Here is a 21,608-nt window from a genome sequence, read left to right as displayed (position 1 = left end):
CTGGGCAATTACAGGACACAGTGAAAGCCATAATCTTTTTAACTTACTAGGTTCATTCTTCATGGGTCTAAGAGGAGATGAGGCAGAACCTTTTATCCATATGTGATGTGATTATAGTCAACAATCAGCTACTTACTTATTATGAGATAAAATGTATTTCTCTTACCTTTTGGAAGATACATACATATTACAGAGTAATGAACGTGTTGTCAATAGCCCAGGAACACAGATCATCCTGAAGCTATCATAGGGTCTAAGGTCCCACAACCTACTTCTGGTATTAGAAATCATACTCAGGACTTGGAATCACACTCAAGACTTGAGTTGAAATATTGATGGGAGGAGCATTTTGGAGTCAAAGAAGACAACAGAGTGAGCTACTATGGTGCTTGCTCAGATTCTGTCTGAGCTTCTTTCTGCTTTTATAGTAACACTCCCCATTCACAAATTAGACTTTCCATGCTCAAATCTCTGGCTAGGGATTAGGCCTCTCAACCTTGAATCTATGGGTAGAGAAAACCATTCTTTTTAAAAGTTATTAATTTTTTGATACAATATATTTTGACCATGTTCTCTACCCTCTTTCAGTTCCTCCTAGATCTTACCCACATCCCTATCTACTCGACTTTATGTTTCTTTCTCTCTCTACAAAAAAGCATGAAAAGCAATAATACTAAAACTGTAAAAATCAAAACAAACTAAAAAATTAAAAAAATTAAAGAAGAAAATTAATGAGGTTAAAACAAAACCAAAACAAATAAAAACAAGAAGTGCAGAGAGATAAGGAAATCCATTTTGTATTGGTAGATTACTCATAGACATAGGCCCTGCCCTGGAGTGTGGTTGACATTCCTAGTGAAACTATTGGAGAAAACCCGTATTTTCTTTCCCAGCTGGTATCAGTTGCAAATAGTTTTTTGGTTGGGGGTGGAGCTTTGTGTCCACGTCCCCTTGTTAGTGGTGGTGGGATTTTTGTCTGCCTTGAACTTGTGCAGATCTTGTGCACGATGTCTCAGTCTCTGTTGGTTCACATGTACATCGGTCCTGCTGTGTCTGGAAGACACTCTTTCTTCAGAGTCATCTACCACATCTAGCTCTTACAATCTTTCTGCCTCCTCTTTCGCATAGATTTGTGACCCTTTTTGAATTACTGAGCCACAGAGCCCACAAGCATAATTAAGTGGCAGTTATTTCTGTCACTGAATGTGTGTGTGTTTGTGTGTGTAGCAAAAATAATTAGAACTAGGAATTACAATTCATAAACCAATATTTTGATGAGGGCCAAGCCTGAGATCAAACAAAGCATTTTTTTTTTTTCAAAGAAAGTCTTAATGGTAGAGCTAGTTTCTACCATTAAGCACGGGCCTCATGGTCTGAAGTTCCATGTTCTATTCACCATTCTAAATATCTTCCCAAATCTTATTATAAGCCCTACACATTCATAAGGCAAAAAGTCCAGGCAATGATTTCTACTCGGTGACTTACAGTATACACCTGGCATAGGGAGTTCTCTTGCATATTTTAATCCGTGAGAGATACTAAGACCTCCCATGATACAGAAATAGAAATGGAGAGGAAGAAGACAGTTCATCTGAGATTGGAACCTTGCAGGGGAGAATTCAGGAGGTGCCACAGCAGGGTGATAAAATTCTGGAGACTGGTAGGAGAAGGCCTGAAATGACTTTGGTTCTGTTCGGGCAGAGGACCGCGTGCTGACAAGAGGGATGTTGATAAGCAGCTTTCCCTAGACTCTTGCTGTCTGCAGCTAAATGGAAAGTGAGAAGTAGCACATATGGAGCAAGAAGTAGCAGAGGGAGTCAGCAGGAGAGGAGGGGGGATGCTTGAGGAGAGAGATGGAGCCCCAGTAAGGTAATGGGAGCAGTTGGCCTGAGTATCAAAAACAAGCCAGGGGAACATCAAAGACAGTGGGAGATTGTGAGGGGGCTACAATGAACACCCCAGTAGAAAATTCAGAGTGGTTATTTGGGATGCAAATAAAGGTAATTCACAGTGTGTGGGTAAGAGAGGGAGGGCAGAAGCACATTGCATGGGGTGTGGTGGTGGTGAATAGTTTCAACTTAAAAAAAATAGTTCAGTCAATAGTTTAGGTTGTGGTATGACGTTCTTTGAGTTACCAGCTTACACGGAAGAGTCGAATTCGCTGCACTTGTGGTAAGTGCCTTTACCTGTTGGTAGTGTTGAAATAAAATCTGGACAGTGCCTTTGTAGTTAAGGTTAAAAACTTCATTCTCCCTCCCCCATGTGTACATGGATTACACATTTTCACTAAGAAGTGATCACTGGATAAAAAAGCTGGGAAATAATTATGATATGTAGGTAAATGAGAGAAAAAAATCATCTGAAAGAGAAGACTATTGGAACATATTAAGTCAGTAGACCCTCCAAAGATACTCATGTTCTAACTCCTGGAATCTTGGAATATGTCATTTTATATGGTAAAATGACTTCTTATATGTAATGAAATCACCTTCCATAGGAGAGAATATCTTGGCCACCTCAGTGCATGCAATCTAGACATACATGTCTGTAAAGTAGGGCAACTTTGGCCAGAAAAAAAAGAGACCTTATTATAGAAAAATGGCCAGGGACATATACTATTCTTGGTTTTAAAACAAGAAGTGGCTGTGAGCCAGGAAATGTTTTCTAGGACCTAAAGAAAAGTGCTTAACCCTAAAGACACCTTGGGTTTTTACCCAGGAAGACCCACATTTGTCTTCTGATCCATAGAATTAAAAAGCATTGGAACGGTCTGGTTTAAAGCCACTAAGTTCGTGGTATTTTGTTAAAGTAGCTACAGACATTGCCTTCCTCCTTCCCCTCTTGAAAGGCTGAGTGATGTTCAGCCTGGTCAGGATTCGGTGGTGTACAATAATATTGGCAAGGGTCAGTCTAACCCAAACCAGTTGAATAGCTTCAGCTTTCTGAATAATAGCTGGCTTGTTAGTGGGATTAGATTGTCTTCAGATGCCTGTTGAGAAACATCAGAACTTAATTTCCATCCTTTTGGATTGACCTACAGTGGATTCCTATAGAGTACCCAGCAATGATTTCACTTTCTTGTGTTTGTCTTGTTTTGACTCATAGGTGAACCCCTTATAACCAAGTTTCTACTGCAGAAGCAACTGCTCACTGACTCACTGTTGATACGAACAGAAGGGTTTCTTGGCTCAATCTGGGCTAATCAGAATCTAAACTTCTGGTCCAGGAGTTTATAATGGGTTTTGAGAGTAGTTAGGTGCAGCCTCTGCCTGCAGTTAAGATGGAGATGATGTAAATGTGGAGGTTGAGTGATGGCCACGGGCATTGATATAACTATCAGGTCTGTAGGGAGAGGAACCTGAGGCAGAAGCACAGAACAGAGAAAAGTAGAGGCTACAGTCTGAGAGAAAGAACCAAGAGGGTCTTGCTGGCTTTTAGTAAACACTTTTACTGTTATTGGTGCCTGGCTGCATCTCTGACCCAGATTCTACAAGATACCATCATCTCATTATAAAAGCTGTATTTATTTAAACCTTGCTGAAACAGTTCCTGTTACTTATAAACAAAGGGACCTTGACCAACACACCCACTGTGATGTAGATGAATCAGGAGAGAGATGAGGAGGTTTTGTTAATGCCATCTTGGGTCCTCATTTATGCTTATTCCAGGAAAACCTACAGAAAATCAGGCAGCTTAATTATTCAAGAGGCCAAGGGCATTTCATCTTTCCGTGGCTGTAGCTGTTGCGCATAGCAGATCTTGCCTTTGTAGGGGTTGGGGCTCCTGGCCATAGAATGCTTTATTAGGCTCCTGCCAAAGGCATCTCATTTTCACATTCAAAATTAATGTTGGCAGATGGATATCTTTGAATCAGGATTTTGTAATTCTAGCTGACTTCTCCTCATCAAGCCTGTGCATGCAAACATAGCCGCTCGAACACCCAGCTGTGGGGCTTTTCTGTAGTTAGGAAATTTCATTTCTTGGGAGAAAAATTGAAGCCAAAATGGTGGTTTTTCTAATTATCACTAATTTCAGAATTTAGAAAGCAACCATGGGGCTGAAGACATGGCACAGCAGTTGAGAGACCTTGCTACCATTGCAGAGGACCTGGATTTGGTCCCAGCACACAAACTGGGCAGCTCACAGCTATGTCTAACCCCAGCTAAGGGGATCAAATGCTATATTCTGGCCTCTATGGACACACAACACACACACACACACACACACACACACACACACACACACACACACACAGAGAGAGAGAGAGAGAGAGAGAGAGAGAGAGAGAGAGAGAGAGAGAGAAGAAACTATAAAAATCATCTTGTTATCTAACTCTTTAGTTATATAGACAAGAGAATATATGCAGGATAGCTAGATGGATTCTTTTATATTCTTTGATTGGATCTGTATGTATGTAGCAGACTATGGAAACTTAGAAAATGAATTACTCACCAGATTAAAAACATAGCAAAACTTTGGATTGAAATATTTTATGAATATTAAATATTTTTATAAGACATGTGATATTATTAATTAAAAAATTTTCTATTAACCCATGAATGACGAACCAAATACAATGTATTTGATGGACTCAATGTTAATGGAATGTTAACCCGCAGTATTTATGCATCTTTTCATTTCCCCCGTCTCCCTCTCTCCCTTCTTTCCTTTTTATTTTTCATGAGTGCCGACCTTGTCTTTTACAACTTTTAAAAGCTGGACATATAATAATTAATAATATGCTCCCATGGGTCAAGGACACTAGAAGAACTAAACAGGGCTCATAGGGACTCACAGAGACTGCAGGGGCAATCTATATTCTTAGAAAACTGAGATTAAGTCATTTTTCCTGTCCACAGACTTTATCATTTAGATTTTCTTCCATTGATATCTCAAAGGAGAATTGGATTAGGAACTTTTTTTTCCCACACAACTTGTATTGAGTTTAGGGAAAGAAATTAAAATATGCTGTGGACCAATATTTCCAAGTACCAGCTGATTTCCTCTTTTTCCCCACAATTCTCATCAAATATCTTCTGTTGTATATCAACAACTTGTCTGGCATAGAAACAGTCTTTGTGTTCATTTTCTTGGGCTGAGAGTCTAGATGACAACATGTCAACTGTTACTGAAGCCAGCTCCCTCTGTCACTGGTTCCTGCCAGCTTCAAGACACTGAGTCACAGCTGGCTTCCTGTGCACACTGTTTCCAGCCTGCAGGAGTCTTCTCCTCTCATCCAGGGTGGAGTTACACTTCCCATAGAGACAAGCAATGAGAAGAAGAGGAAAGTTGAGTTCTGGTAAAACAGGGCTCTATGACTGTCCTTTGAACTCTCTGGGTGTACTGTATATTTTCATATGGGTCATATGACAATATAATGCTTCATTATATACAGTTCCATGAGGCTGGGACTGTAGCTCAGTGGTCAAGTGCTTGCCTAATTCCTACAAGGTCCTGCATTCAATACCTAGCACAAAGAGAAGAGAATAGACCAGAATAGATAAACAAACAAACAAACAAAAACCAGATGGAAGAAAAGAAAAGATCTCATGAATTAGTGGCTTAAAGCAATAAGTATTTATTTAGTCTATGGCTTAGAAGTTTAGGCTGGACATAAATGGATTGTTTTGGTTATTGCTGGGCTCACCATGCCTGGTGTTGAACTTCTGACTGGTTTCAAATGGCTCCTGCTGTAACTCCCAAGTTCCCTTAGCTCTTTCCCAAGTCTGATATAGTCAGAGATATGTGGGATGACTCATCCCTAACAGGCTTGAGGGTCAGAAGGCCCAAACAAGTAAAAAAGATACTTTCTGAGAGCCTGCCTGGGTCTGCCTGATGGTCTTAGCAACAGCAGCTGAAACATGATCTGGAGATGACCTGTACCAATGAGAGGAAGCTATGTCATACCAGCTGATGCATATTCATCAGGCCTCCCCCCAGGGTGGGGTGGAGGGTATATAAGGCTTGCCTCTTCCTGAATAAACTGAGCTTGTTTTGACATTCTTCCTGAGTCTGTGTGGTTTGACTCTGTGCCTACTTGGCCCCTGCCCCCAAAGGGAACAACAGCAAAGACCCTGCTACAGAGATATATGTTTTTTTCCTCTCATACATATTCTCATAATATTGAGGGGAAGAATAAGCAGGGCCAGTTATGCACATTACTTTATAGCGAAATCATCTTACTGGCCAGACAAATCTCATGGGTAACCCTGGAGGCAGTGTGGAAGGGACTTGCAGAGTCACATGACAAAGAACAGGGGTTAAAAGGGGAGAGGTAAAGAGCCAGGGTCATTAATGCCATCAGCAAGCAGCATGCTTATCCGGGGACTAAATGTTATAGGTTATTTATTTACCAAATGATCCAGGCTGAGTTTGAAAGGTTTGAAGGAACCATAGGAGTAGGGGGACCCTGGGGTCCAGAGTAGACCAGAACGTGTCCAGGTAAGCAGTAGCAATGTCTGAATCTGGGGTGACAGGGCAGCTGGGAAGTGGAGTGGTGAGAGGTCCAGCCCATGTAGCTAGATATACTATAGATGTAGGGGTGTAAAGAAGATGGATAAAGGTGGCTCTGGAACGTGACCTGGAGGGTGGGAGTGCCTGTGATAAATGAATAACCTGCTGTGCCTTGCAGGTGAGGATCTGAAAGTTACTTGTCAAAGAAGCTTGGTGAGCTGGGTAGCTCAGGTCCTCTGGGACACAGGGACACAGAGCAGCAGGAAAGTAAGTTGGTGGGACAGTCATGTAGCCAGGGCCGGGAAGATGGTAGGATGATGATGGCCATGAGTGCTGGGATTGTGGAGAGCCTTCTTGCTTGGGGACTTGGAAGCTCCTGGGCAATAATTTGGATCCACTGTGTTGGAGCCCTGGCAGATTCCCAGGGACCTGTGGAGGGTGTTTATGTCTTTTTTTTTTTTTTTTTTAGATTTATTTATTTACCATGTATACAGTGTTCTGCCTGCATATATGCCTGCAGGTCAGAAGAGGGCACCAGATTTCATTACGGATGGTTGTGAGCCATCTCATTACAGATGGTTGCTGGGTATTGAACTCAGGACCTTTGAAAGAGCAGTCAGTATTCTTAACCGCTGAGCCAAGATCTCCCTCTCCTTGGTTCTCTCGGAACTGGAGCTTTATCTAAGGCACCATGGAGGAGACTCCCCATCCCTCCTGGGAGGGTGGCCATTCTGTTGTATGAAGACTGTCATTCCCTGCTGCCCCCGTAGTTCACAGGCCCTGCTATATTTAATCAATCACACTGGTTTCACCTTTTCCTCCCAGCTCACCTCCAGATGCTCTCCAGCTGTCTGTCTTTCTTTTACTCCACCCAGTTCAATAAACAATTGCAAAACCTGGCAATCAGGGTGAAGCCAAGCATTCTAAACTCTAGCTGTTTTGACTTTCCTTTTTCTTTCCAATAAAAATCTCTTTTAAGGATTCCCAAAGTGGAAAATGTTTCAAATGACCTCCTTTGACTGCCTGTTCTTGAATTCCTCAGGATCACTGCTGATAACATCACGAAGATTTCTGGGACACAGAATTGAGCTTAAAGAGTTTGAAGGCTTCTTGAAGCCACCTGATCAGAGAAGTGATTTGTTAGTTCTTTTGCAGGGAAAGTCAGGTGTCATGTTAAACAAAGCTGATGAGCAACAAACTGCCTCAGGGCTTGAGTGCAGCCCGGGATGTCTACCTCAGTTTCTCCCTACTTATCGGGACTTAATGTTACACATAAAACAGAAGTTAATAATTACAGATATTATTTTTCCTAGGTCTTAGATTTACTCAGTTTATCTTTTCTTCTTCTGTGCTTATGGGGAATGCCTGTCATTTGAAGTCAGTGTAGTCTTCATGAAGGGCCAGTTCTTTCCAGTGTCAAGGATACCAGAAAATAAAAGCTGGATGGCAAAACCAGCTCTTTGTGGGAGTGGATATGTACTCGACTGTGGAAAATCTGTAACTACATACACTTCCTGCTCCTTCAAAGCTGACTTCTGCAGGGGTTGGTGATGAGGCTGTTGGATGCTGAATACATTTCTTCTTCTTCTTGCCAACCTCACATCTCGCTGTAATTATACGCATAATCACTCGTCATGAAATGACTGTAGTTCTATATCAGGGTTTCATAAAATATGGTCTGTAGACTTCTGGCTTACTTAAAAATTGCTGGATCTGGGTCATGGTAGTATACATTAAAGAAAGCAAAAACAAAACTGGGCATCCCAGGTGACCTCATACTTCCTGAAGGATAAGAATACATATCCTTGGGGCACAAATATTCATTCATTTTTCTGCTCCTTCAATCTTCCCTTCTCTCCCTTTTTTCCAGATCAGGACTCATGTAGCTAAAGATGACCTCTAAGCTTCCTGCCCCACCTCCTGAATACTGAGATTCTAGGCATCTGCCACCAAACCTGATTTTACACAGTGCTGGTAATCTAGCCCAGGGCTTGGGGCATGCTAGGCAAGCACTCTACATATCAACTGAGTTCCATCCCTTGGCTCCTCTCTTGCAACTGTTCCTTATTGTTTGTATGCTTCAGATTAACACAGAGGAGCAGCAAATGTTATTTTAAAATAGTATTTGATCCTTGCTTGTGACTATGTAAAACTATCTAAGCTAGCTTGTGGCTTAAGAACATTATCTCATGGTCATTACTTATTTCATCTTGGCTGTGTTAGTAGGCTGTGGTAAGGCAACTAGGTATCAATTGAAGTTCATACTCTGCTTTTCAAATGAAGTACTTAATATGACATGGCTATGTAGCCCTTTTTGCGTTTAGGATTGTGTCTATTTCTTTCCCCTTTTCCTGGGTGCAGAGGATTTCCAATTTAAGGTTGAATGTAGCCTGAGTCCCTGAATAACCATGTACCCAGAGTACCTGCTTTGATCTTTTATCTGAGTGACAAGTGAGTCCTTGAGATGGAGGTATCAGTGGTTTTGTTGTGCCATATGACTCATTGTTTAGGTGGGAAATCATTTCATGGGAAGGAATTTGGTTTTCAGAATTAGGGAAGTGAGCCCAAGTCTCAGCTCTGCCGCAGGGCTATGGAATAACAGATAAATCATGAGATTGCTCTGGGATTCAGCTTCTCTTGTCTAGTAAGATCAACAATATTGTATTTTTTTGTCTCTCAAGGTATGTAGAGATCAACTTTGTGGCTTTCTCATGAAAACACTGTAAATTGCAAATCTCTAGAACACAAATGCAAGAAATGGCTTATTTCTGTTTCTATGGAATTGGGAATAAATGATATTCTGTCTCTAATACTCTCTATAGTTTGTTTCCTTTGGAATATGGGAATTGTGGGGATATAAAGGTTTACCAGGATCATTGTACTGATAAAAACATGATAACACTTATGATGGTGTCTAGCCTAAGACATCACATCTTGCAGCAACTCAAAGGTATTGACGCCCTCTCTGCAGGGCAGAGCAATGTGTTTGATGGAAAAGACTCAGAGAGAGTTCATATAGAGTGGTGATAAACATGAACAGGATTCCCCTGCTTGTATTTTACTCAGCTCTGTTGGCTGGTGGGTGATTTTTACTGTCTCCTTCATTCTTCTCTCCCTAGGATTTGATTGTGGCTCCAGAGCAGCAAGGAAGATGGCCACAGAGAAGCCGTGTGCCTATTTATGGGGCTTTCTCTTCTATTTCTTCTACAAATATAGAAACTCTAGTTACTGTGAATTAGTGGAGAGCTTCCTGAGGACCTCGCCAGTGAAACCCAGGCCATTCAGGTCCCCAGCCTCCCAGAGAACCCTTTCACCTGCAGGCATTCTCTATGACACCCTTCATCTGGCCCACTTCATTTCAGTTGACTTACTCTTTATCAGAGTTCTTCATTTGAATTGTCTCCAAACTAATTCACTTTGTTAGAAAGGGAAGCCTCAGAACTTCACACTGTAATAAAGTTTTATAATGGCAATTACAAAACTCATATTATTTGCACGCTGTGCTGACACTTCAGTGTTTTTATCTGACTTCATTTGTTTGCTCATTATTGGTTTCCTCTGTCATCTGCAATCGCTCATCTTTTTGCATGTCACAGGTGCACTGCTAGCCCATGTTGGGCTACAGGGCTGATAGGTGGTTGGAGTGTTAGCATGTGTATTAATAAATGTATGTATGTTAATAACAATATGTACAATAGTAAATATTTATACTAATTCTATTAGCATTGATTATCAATACTATTTATACTTTCTATCAATTATGCATTTTATCTAATAAATAATAGAAAGTAGCTAATTTAATTCTCCTAATAATTTTTTTCGAGCTATCTCTATCACCTTTCCTATACTTGTGAATATTTAAAGTTTGAGCAACTGTAAAATTCAATAGGAAGGTCAAAACACTGTCCAAAGTCAAAATGCTACAAAGCATGAAGATGATGAGATTTACATTGTGGTCCTTTGGTTTCATAGTTGGTGTATTTTCCCTGCTCCTAATTTTCCTAACAGTAGGAAGAGAGATAGATAAGTTGTTACTGTTCAAACAGCATATACCTTTAGTTATCTAAGCAACAAAGACACAAGCATTCAAGCAACAAGACAAGGAAACTTTCCCCTTCCTATCATCCCAACATTCCCCAACAGCCTCTGAATATCTACTGTGTGGCACCTAGTGTTCAAGATACCACGATCAGCATCTTTATCTTTCAGCTTATTCTAATGGCAAAACAAATAACCCAGCAAACAGACAGACAAATCACCCAATGCGAAATCATGATGACTAGAGAGGGCCACTGAAGCGGGGAAGGGGGTGAGCTGTGAGAGAGCCTCTGTATTGCAGGTGGCTGGTCAAAGTCTCTCTGAGGAGGTCACACCTGAGCAGAGGCCTACATGGAGGCAAAGCCTGCAGGTAGTAGATGGGGAAGAGATAGCCCATATAAACCCTCTGGCAGGGTCTTAGGAGGACTTCTGGGAGTACCTTGGCTGGAACAGGCTCAAGGAGGGTGGTGGGGGTGAGGCCTGAAAGTTACCATGAGATCTGTGGGCCTTGGTGAAGACTTTGAATTTTATTGTTGCAGTTGGAAGTAATTTGAAATGTTTTTTTTGCCTTTTGTTGTGTGTGTGTGTGTGTGTGTGTGTGTGTGTGTGTGTGTGTTTGTGTGTGTGTGTATGTGTGTGTGTGTGTGTGTGTGTTTGTGTGTGTGTGTATGTGTATGTTCAGAGGGGTGCTAGAATCTGACTTACCATTCAAAAGGAACAACTGTGGATGCTGTGAGTAAATTTGAATACAGGATTCCAGAGTGTAAGCTGGGAATCCTAGTACCACTCAGCTGCATTCATCCGTGTATGGCAAAAAGGGAACGTGAGTGGTGTCTATATGAGTAAGCAACATTGCACTTTTTTACTTCCTGCTCTTATCTTTGGGTTTCTCATTTCAACTCTTTATGGTTCTCTTCACAGCCTCTTTACTGTGTTCAAGGTATTGTGAAAACTGTCCTCTGTATCTTTATCCATTTTAGTCTTTTCCTAAGGACTTCAATTATTTTTGTACTGAAACCAAATTACACATTGTTCCACTTATCTCAGCAGCAGTACAAAGGAATCAGTTGCTTTGGTTTTCTGACAGTATAGACCTTGCAGCCGACCTGAAACGAAATGAACTGGCATTGAAGTGATAGTAGATCAGCCTGCCAGCAGCACCCTTCCTTGGTGACAGCAAGCCGGTGCTGGATGCTGTCAGCACCAAGGCCCGGGTTTGTAATCAGCTTCCAGTTCAGACTCTCCATTTGGAGAGTACTGGCTGTTTTCTAGCAGAAGTGGGTGATTGGATTGGAACTATTATCCACCAAATGCCACTAAGGGCTATTAATATTGGTAGAATAATTGAGCTACCAGATTTGGTGGAAAATATAACTACTTTCCACATCCTTGTAATCATTGTAAATTGTTTTCCAAGCTATACTGGCCTTAGCCACAAAAACAATCAGATCTTAAAAAAAAAAAAAAAGATGCTTCTTGAATACTTAACCATAAAAGTAAATGAGATTGCTCTAGGCTGCGCTGTTAGCTCTGCAACCATGCCCACATGGAAACTATTAGGAACCCTGTGTGTGTTTGGATGTTGGCAGATACTTTGCCAGCTCTGCTAGTATATTATGTACTTCAGTGCAAAAGAGTGATCCAAGCAGCAGGTATCCACACCAGTTTGGGGGGAGACATTTACAGTACAGACAAGGTTTTCTAAATACCACAGCTAATATTTTACATTTCTGGCATAATAGGCAATCGTCTTTTGTTTTGAAGCTGGATTACATTCAAATGCAGTTAGTTTCTCTTACATGGCTAAGAGGGATAGTTGTGGGAGCAATATGGCATCTGAAGGCTGGATCCCAGGTACATCTGGGGAAACTTTTAAAGAGGTCTGCTGCCTTTGCTCAAATGATTTCTCCACATGGATGACACTTTTTATCAATGTCTGTCAGTCTAAATTCTTCTTGCTACTCTAGGCCAAGTTCAAATTCTGCCCCTTTCAGAAGTGATACTGACCTGGTTTAGCATGTATAATTAGGAAAAGGGGTCAAAATTGGACATTTTCTCAGCAGTGATTGTGTAGAATCATCACATTGCTCATCTGCTCTTTATACAACCACCCTGGGAGGAAGATATTAATGCCTCCATTATGAATGGATGCCTGTGTGCTCTCAGAGATAAGAGAAGGAAGAGTCAGGTTACCGAGTGAGGTTGACTCGACATTACAACTTTTCACCGTACTAAGTGACTTTGCTGGACTTTCAGTGTACCCTAGGCAAAGTGCACACACCTTTGAGCACACCTCTGTATCCTGCTGCTTAGCATTTGTGGTTGTGTTTGTAAGGTTTTCTAACAGGGTTTTAATAGCCTTGAAGAAAGCTCTGGAGAAAAAAAAAAGAAGTATGGCTTCTGCCTCATTGTATTTTGATATAATTACAGACACAGAAAGAAAGGTATCTCCTGACTCATAGGAGAGTGGGTAGAGGTCTACAGGGAATTTAGAAGCGACACAGGGAGGAACCCATATGTTCTGCCTGTTGAAATTGGGGCAAGGGTTGGTAGGAGCAGGAAAGATTTTTTTTTTTTATATCATTTTCATTCTGAAATATGAGCAGGTATTAGGAATCTAGACTTGCATCTAGTAGGGGCTTTGGAAAGCGGCTCAAAAGGAAAGACACCTGGTAAGAAGAAGGCTTTTGAACCAGAGCAGATTGTGAGCATACCAGTAAGTACTTCAGGACAACTAGTTATTTGTTAAAGTAGAAGTCAGAGAAGGGGCTGAGGAAGGCGATGGGCAGAGGTCAGATTTAAGGCAGTAAAGCTTATGTGTCTGTGGGATTTCATTTGTTTTAATGCTTAACTGAGTTAAAACTGAATTCATTGTCTGTCATCAAAATTACTAAGCAAAAAAACAAGTAATTTTGTTTAAGGTGATATGTGGTAGAGACATTATTTTATAAGTGTTTGAAGAGCTGAAGGGGAAGGTAGTTAGGCATCTATTGTAATTATCCAGTCAAGAGAGGATGAGGCCTGCATTGGGGGATGTTGGTGGGAAGGGAATGTTGTCCATAGAGGCAAACCCTGGCTATTATTCTCCTGTCTATTGTCTTGAATGGCTCTTGTCAGAAGGATTCATCTCCTACTTTCTGTTAGTATAACAGCTTGGTCCCAAGCACATGAATCCTTTTTTATGTCTCTGCAATGCTGAGGCTGTTGGCTATAAAATGCTGGAAGGATCTGAGGGTGTGTGCTTGCAAAGCATGCGCAGATCTGCATTCAGACTGCTTTCAGCTAGGGAATGCAATGCTGTCTTGCCTTCTGTAGCATCCACATGCAGCACAAGTCCCCATTAGTGGAGACTTCTGGCACTGAAAACATCTTCAGAATTTGTGCGAGAAGTAGGAGGGGAAATCACATTTTTTTTCATGACTCACATATTTATCTTTTCATATAAGTAAAGCAAATTGTATCAGTACACACTAAGCAGTTTGTTTCAACATCTCATCCATGTGTCCTTGAATCCTGCAATATTTGTAGTGGGTGGCTTTACTGCCTTAAATCTGTATTGACAGGTGTAAACTTACACTAATAACTTAATAACACAGAGAAGCAAAACAAACCGCAGCTCCTAGGATGCTGGATTAACTTGAGAACCAATAGTATCAAGAAAGCACAGGCCAATGGCTTCTGAGTGATTTTTTTTTTCTTCTTGATTATAGTAAGCCCCGTGCCTATGAAATTTGTAATGCTCCCTGCTTTTCTATCTGTGTTTTCACTTATTGGATTTACTCACTGCAGTAACCCTCTACCATTTCTACACTTTTAGCTCTGCTTTAAAGGTGAAATACAAAGTTAAGCAGTGATACAGTACTTCTCAGGAAGTCTGAGTCTGGGTTTTCCCTTCCCTGAATCTCTGTGGATTCCTGTCTTCCAGTCTCTGGGTTTCTCTTGGAGACTTGGGATGCCCACTGAGTGAGTCTGGTTAGCTGAGTGTGCTGGCTCTGCCATATTGCATCTTTTAAATTTCCCTGAGGAAGAGACCCTGGTCTGGTCATTCCTAACTGTCTTCAGTTGGGAAAAGAATATGTAAGCATGTGGTAGGGGTCATTTAGTTTATACTGGATGAAAAGGGGCATGTCTACACACCTGGGAGAAGGAGAATGATTTTGGGTATGAGATCTGGTGAAAGTGGGAGATATTGGTAAACTGACACAAATCACCAAGAAATGGGGAAATGTTCCTTGTATAGTAAGGGATATGTCAGACTATATATACAGTCCACCCCCCACACACACTGCCAAGCAGTACCTTAAACAAAGGCATTTCTATGTGGATCTTAAAAAGATGCTTACCCTAAATTCTGAATCAGAAAAAATTCCTTAAAAAGAAACCATTAAAAGTATATATTGTAAAGAACAAGATTGTATATCCTTTTTTCCTAAAAAGAACGTTTTCTCACAGATTCTTAATTATCTGTACAGACAGATGCACCCTGCTAGTGGCCTCCACACTTCCTAGGTTGTTTTAACTTTTCTGCCTTTAGGCATTGGAGTTGAAGGGCCCAGAATACTGCCCATTCCCTTGAACACCTGGACAGCTCTCCACTTCTGACTGGTTAGATTAGAATCTTCACTGGTTAGATTAGAATCTTCATTTCTGCTATTCCTCCTCGAGTAGCCTTCCTGTGTTAGCTCTCCCACCCCTACCCCACTTTGTAGACACATTTAGTTTTATTGTAACAAAGCAACTTGTGCTCCTTTAGCATTTCAAACAGAGCATCATCTTTTCTTTCCTTTCTGGTAGAAGCAAAAAAACAAAACAACAAAACAAAACAAAACAAAACAAAACAAAACAAAACAACAACAAAAAAAAAACCCAAAAAATGACACTAGAGAATACAAATTGCAAATAATTCAACAGGTTCTGCAGATTCTCTCCATTGAGTGACAGGGCTCAAGTCATCATTGGGGGGGGAATTTTATTTCAAAAGTATCATCTTAAACACAGCCATTAAACATGCCAAAGGAAAAGCCATGTTGCAGAATGCTCTCTTAAACAACCCAACCATCTCAAACTCACTCCTTGCTGACCTGCTAACACACCCTTGCATTAAGTTTTGTTTATCTTCTTAGACAAAAAAAGCAGATAGATACACAGCACTGTATGTGAACTTTTCATATTTACACAGAGACATAATGTAATCTCTGAGGCCAACACACAGAGGGAGGGGAAAAAAAGCCAGAATTCTATGCAATTCTACACAGGGTCTAGCACCCTCCAGCTGTTCCAAGGAGAGTGAAGGAAGCCCTATTTTCTTTTTCCCCACAGAGGATGGTGGTAGTGTCTGCTTTTTATTGCTGCCATAACAAATTATGACAACCCTGTGGGCTTCAGGCAATGTCCATAATTCTGTAGATCAGAAGCCTTCGGAGTCTCTTTGTTTAGATGGCTTCTCAGCTTCGGATCTGCCAGGGTGGGCTCATGTAGAGTGTCTCTCGAAGAATTTTCAGGCTTATTCAGTTAGCACAATCTATCTTTGCAGTGCAAGGCATAAAATCACCAACTGGGTTTGCTCTCTGCTCCAAAAGCCCCCTGCATTTTCCTCATGGTGCCCATGTCCTCCTAATTCAGACCTCTTGGACCACTCCTTTCTTTACCTCTTTTGCTACCTGACAAAAAATTAGCCTGCTTTGTAAGGCTCATATTGGGCCTTGTTGTAGAATATTATTTTAAGGTGTGTTACATTTGTTTATATTGTGGAACATTTGTTTAATGATGCAAAGATGTGCTGCATTCTTTTATATTTCATCTGCTTTAACTCTGTGAAGCTGTGTTACTATGCCTGTTTAAAACATCTGATGGTCTAATAAAGAACTGGCCAATAGCAAGGCAGGAGAAAGGATAGGCAGGGCTGTCAGGCAGACAGAATAAATAGAAGGGGAAATGTGAGAAGAAGGAAGAAAGAGCAAGAGAACAAGGAGAGGAGGATGCTAGGGGCCAGCCATACAGCCATCCATGGAGTAAGAGTGAAAGTAAGATTACAGAAGTAGAAAAGAAAAAAGTCAGAGGCAAAAGGTAGATGGGATAATTTAAGTTAAGAAAAGCTGGTTAGAAATAAGCCAAACTAAGACCATGCATTTGTAAGTAAGAGTAAGTTCCATGTGTGACTTATTTGGAAGCTTGGTGGAAGGGCCCCGCCAAAGAACACAGAGCAAAAACAACCAAACATAGGGCCTGCTCAAAGAGTCCAGAGGAACCTTGTTTTAAAGTCAACCAATGCAACACTCACTCCATTTGCAGAATCCATTTCATTCTGTAAGAAGACACACTTATGCCACTGGGGACTAGGATAGGCATTTCTTTAAAGAGGCCATCTAAGAAAACCTGCCCACACTTCTTCTGAGAAGGAAAACTTTGCCAGATGGTGATGATTAGTCTTCTGTAGGCTGCAGCTGGAACCCACACTCATTAACGAAACACTCACTTTGCATAATGTCTTGGTAAGTTCCCCCCAGGTCTATGTTGCAGAACAGTATTTGGAATTAAAATTTATATTTAGTTAATGTCCAAAGAAGAAAGTCTCTAGTCAACCATTAGAGGACAAAAGCTCAGGACATGTTTCATGTGACATATGAACTTGTCCACAAACAGAAGTACTTGGTTTGTCTCTTGGTTTCTCAGCTATGTTCCAGGACTGATGACACCATGTGTCATGTAAACACGCTTTAAAATAGCATAGTACAGCCCTGAATGAAGCTGTGGGTGTGCCTTATTGTCAACCAGGCAAGAGCACTATCCAGTGGAACTCATGCTCTTGAATACATATGGCTCTCTTTTCCAGGCAAGGGCAGGTTGCAGGATACATTCTATTATGAGGGACTAGTAGTGAATGTCTGCCATCACTAGCTTCCCAGTGCTATTCAAAAGAAGTTGTTCTATTTTAGTAACTAACTTAACAAAGAATCAAAAAAAAAAAAAAACAACAAAAAAAAAAACAACAAACAAACTGGTGAGATGACTTACCCAGAAAAGGTGCTTGCTGCCAAGCCCTGAGTTCCATTTCTGAGATTCAAATTGGTGGAAGGAGAGAACTGACTCCCACAATTTATTCCCTGACCTCCACATGCTACTAACAAATAAGTATAATTTAAAAATTAAATATATAATACATTTGATTAAATGGGGAGTGGAGATTAAAGATTCGAAGCCACGTGATCAACACTACAGTTACTAAATAGAGAAGAAGGTGAATCTGGTTTATGAGCTGTGTCAAGTTGGTGCTGTGAAAAGTCATTATGGACAATTCCTTATGGACTAGATGGTGCTGGGGACTGATGAACAAGAAGGGTGCTTAAGCTGACCTCTGTAATAAAGAATAAGCAAGCGACTGGTCATTAGCTTTTAAAAGCAAAACTACATGTCACTTTCTCTCTAAGGCATTGTTAATTGGTGTGTCTGACAATGGCTAGACACAGACTCGAGGAAGTTAGCAGTGATAGCCACACATCAGAAGTGCCATAGGACACCTTTGTGGGTACCTGTATTACATTTTATATAAAACAATTTTAGGCTGCTTCATACATTTTCTACAGATTATATATGTCATCAGGTTTATGTTTAAGGTATGTCCCTCATGGAAGAAAAGCATACCCAAACTGCTAGGAATGGAAAGAGAATTATCCAACAATGAAGAAGACACGCTTCATTAAAAAAAAAAACTCAAATAAATGGTAAACAACATAATAATAATATAGCATGGATGATGGATTTCTCACCTGAGAAGGGATTTCCTTACGTAATGCATGACAATGCCTGATGGTATGACCCTGGTGAGAGAGATCTCCTGCTTCTCCCAGGAGGGATGATGGGGTCTGAGCTGTGTCTTCCTGCATAGAACCACTTGTCAGGGCAAAGGTGCTCATTGCTCTAATTACCAAGCTCTTTTGTAGGGCACTTTAAAAGACGATACTGATTTAATTCTGCATCAACGGTATTCTTGGATTGGGGAATCAAATTTTAGCATGAACTTGCAAACAGCCCCAGTGCCACACAACTCATTCATATTCTAGCAGCCTACGCCAAAGCAGGAAGCAGAGTCAAGCTGTTGCCATGAAGCTTGTTTCGAGAGCTCGGGAATCCTCTGGGGACCCCTTGATCATGCTTTTCAAAGGGGCTTTTGTCCCTCTCTTCTCCTGTTTCCTGCAAAGGGGCTGTGTCCAACATGCAAGGACATCATGAGGCCAACAAGGATGTGTGGAGTCTTCTGGGACTGCGGTCCCCTAATTTGAAGTCTGCCTTCTGACGAGTGTCCTTCCTTCCTTCCTACACCACCACACTGACAAGCTTCTTTTCATACTCCTGCCTTGTAAAACTTGACTGTACAATAAATGAAAACTGCTTCTTCCTTTTTAAGAGATACGCTTTGTGGTCAGTCGGCACTTTTTTTATTTTAAGCCTTTTGTGAAAAGGGTTGTCAAATTCTCATTAGAATAGTATCTTTGGATACTATTGTCTGCTTAGAAACCTTAATTGACCTAAAATTTCCTAATTACTAGGCACTAAAAAGTATCAAGTCAGCAATATGACCTTTAAGTATTTTATGATTATTTTTCTTTTGAAAGGTATGGGGCAGAGATGAAAGTAAATAAATAAAAATAAAATAAGTTTGTATTGACATTGATATTCCTAATTATGGATATGGATGTATGTTGAAGCTTAGTATATAGATTAGGTGTATTTACTTCAGTGAACGTAGGAATAGAAATCATACCATTTCATTTTATTTTAGGAAGCTGAGAATTGCTGTTTTCTTTTAAAAAAATATTGACGAAAGAAAGCTGTTTAACTTCACAACATTCTCATGGAAATATAACTGTGCTGTTTCATCATGAACTCATAGGAAAAAAAAATAAGGTAGTTTTTAAAGGAAGCCAAAGGAAGTGAAGCTGGTCAGTCATATTTGTGTTAACACAATTGACAACATGATAAAATTGTCTTCTGAAAGTTATTAATCTTGGCCTACATATATATTCAGATTAGAGCAGTGGTTCTCAACCTTCCTAATGCCTCGACTCTTTAACAGTTCCTCATGTTGTGGTGACCTCCAACCGTAAAATTATTTTCCTTGCTACTTCATAACTGTAATTTTGCTACAGTTATGAATCATAGTGTGAATATCTGTGTTTTCTGATGGTCTTGGGTCACTATTGCATAAAAATGGTTAGAGCTCCCAAGGGAGTCACAACCCACAGGTTGAGAACCCTTGACTAGCATGTGAGTGCATGAGGGAGGGATCTATGAAAACAAAGAGTCAACTATTAACAGATTTTTGCAAAATATCTTACTATGTTCCTCAGCTACTCTTGAACCTGGCTTACATGATCCTCCTGCCTCAGCTTTGCAAATAATGAGGCTACAAGCATGTACTACCTTGCCCAACAAACTGCTTGATAGTGAGCTGTTCCCAGTTGTAAAATGCCACATATGTATCCATTGTATATACTACAAGTATATACACATGCTTAAGGAAGCAGAGACTTCATTAAGTACATTTGTATTTATTTTTAAGATAAAGTTCAAAGTAAATTTCTAGCACATGAGAAGCAAGTCTGTCATTTGAAGCAGGAGAATTTTTTTAGTGATAAAGTCTGAGAATGCTTATCTGTGTAATGGGAAATTTCTGATGTTTGGGAAGCAGAGACAAACTAATATGCTTGTTTATAGCCTGTACAGGAAAATGATGCTTGCCTTGACAAATTTAGAAATATTGCATGCTTTGGGCTGGAGAGATGGCTTAGCAGTTAAGAACACTTACTCTTGCAGAGGACCTGGGTTCAGTTCCTAATACTCATATTGGGTTGCTCACAATGACCCATAACTCCAGTTCCAGGGGGTTCTGATGTCCTCTTCAGGCTTCTGTAGGCACCTGCATGCCTGTGGCATACAACCATCCAGACAAAGACATATGTACACAAGTAATAAATATAACAGAAATATGACATGTATAAGCACACAATATGACTGCATTCCCATTTTCAGTTATCTGAGGATATAAAAACAAAACAAAATGAAACAATTATTTAATACCTACTTTATAAATCAAAATACAGCAGCATGACCAGAAAAGGTAGCACTCATTGTCAGAAGTTGGACATACAGCAGCCAAACTTCAGTGGATCAAGAAAAATCTACTCAGTTAGATGGCACTTGACAGCCTCTAACATTTTGTCACTGGCAAACAAGTAAAAGTCAGATGCTTCTGTCCAGTCTAGAAGAGGTCACAAAGAATATGTTGACAGGCATATGAAATAAAGAGATGAAGTACATAGGAAGGAAGTACTTGGAGAGCACACAGTAGGTCTGGTTAATGGTGGAACAACAGAGTGTCTGGAACTGGAGAAGCAACTGGCAACAGGTTTCGAAGAATCAAGGGGCAGGGTGCGTTGCGAACTGAGAAGGACCCCACAGGGATGTGGGATGACATGTGTGGGTGTGATTCTCAGATGCCTGATGACCTGATTGGGTTGAGGTGGTACCAACAATAAACGTGACTTAATGCTCATCTCTCAGGGATGACCCGAGAGGCCAGTGCCAGTTACCATGTCCAAAAGAAAAGGATTAAAAATCATCACAGAACAGGGTAGAAAATTCAGAGGGTGGTCTTCTAGTTTAGGTAAGCAGTCAGGGAAGTTACTTCTCAAAGTGCTTGTGCAGGTGTGGATGTTACTTAATTTTCTGTTTCTGTCTTAATTGAAAATGACATTTATTTGGTGGTGGTATGATATATAAACACATTAAAATTAAATGCCAATACATGCCTTAATGTTTTAGTTAATGTATTATTAAATAATTTGAATTTACAAGGGATTTTGAAAACAGATTCAGCCTTAAGCATGTCAGGAAATTACTATTTAGACAAGGGATATCAGTATGTTCTACAATGGCATGCACTCATATTTAGAATAAGGCTATTCTGTTTTTTAAATCATGTTAGGGATAAAAACACAAATCTACTTGGCAGGAGATTACTGTTTTAAAAATAAGTTTATTAGAGCCATAGAATTTCAGACTTTCTGTGTAGAAAGTGTGGGGTGATGCATAGTCAGCAGTAACTGATTGGAAGAAGG

General features: G+C 40.5%; 1 long non-coding RNA gene across 1 annotated transcript in view; it reads right to left on the bottom strand.

Moving 5' to 3' along the window:
* The window catches only part of LOC114694761, a 37,557-nt gene extending 19,005 nt beyond the window's left edge, over positions 1–18,552 (bottom strand). Inside the window, exon 1 of the long non-coding RNA XR_003734752.2 lies at positions 18,258–18,552. This is a non-coding gene — a long non-coding RNA (uncharacterized LOC114694761). The remainder of the gene's footprint in view (positions 1–18,257) is intronic.
* Positions 18,553–21,608: the final 3,056 nt, after the last annotated feature.

The sequence above is a fragment of the Peromyscus leucopus genome, chromosome 19, assembly GCF_004664715.2.
Source record: "Peromyscus leucopus breed LL Stock chromosome 19, UCI_PerLeu_2.1, whole genome shotgun sequence".
In the NCBI taxonomy this organism is placed as follows: Eukaryota; Metazoa; Chordata; class Mammalia; order Rodentia; family Cricetidae; genus Peromyscus; species Peromyscus leucopus.
The sequence above is the reverse complement of the archived record's forward strand: the minus strand, read 5'-3'. Positions and strand labels throughout refer to the sequence as shown.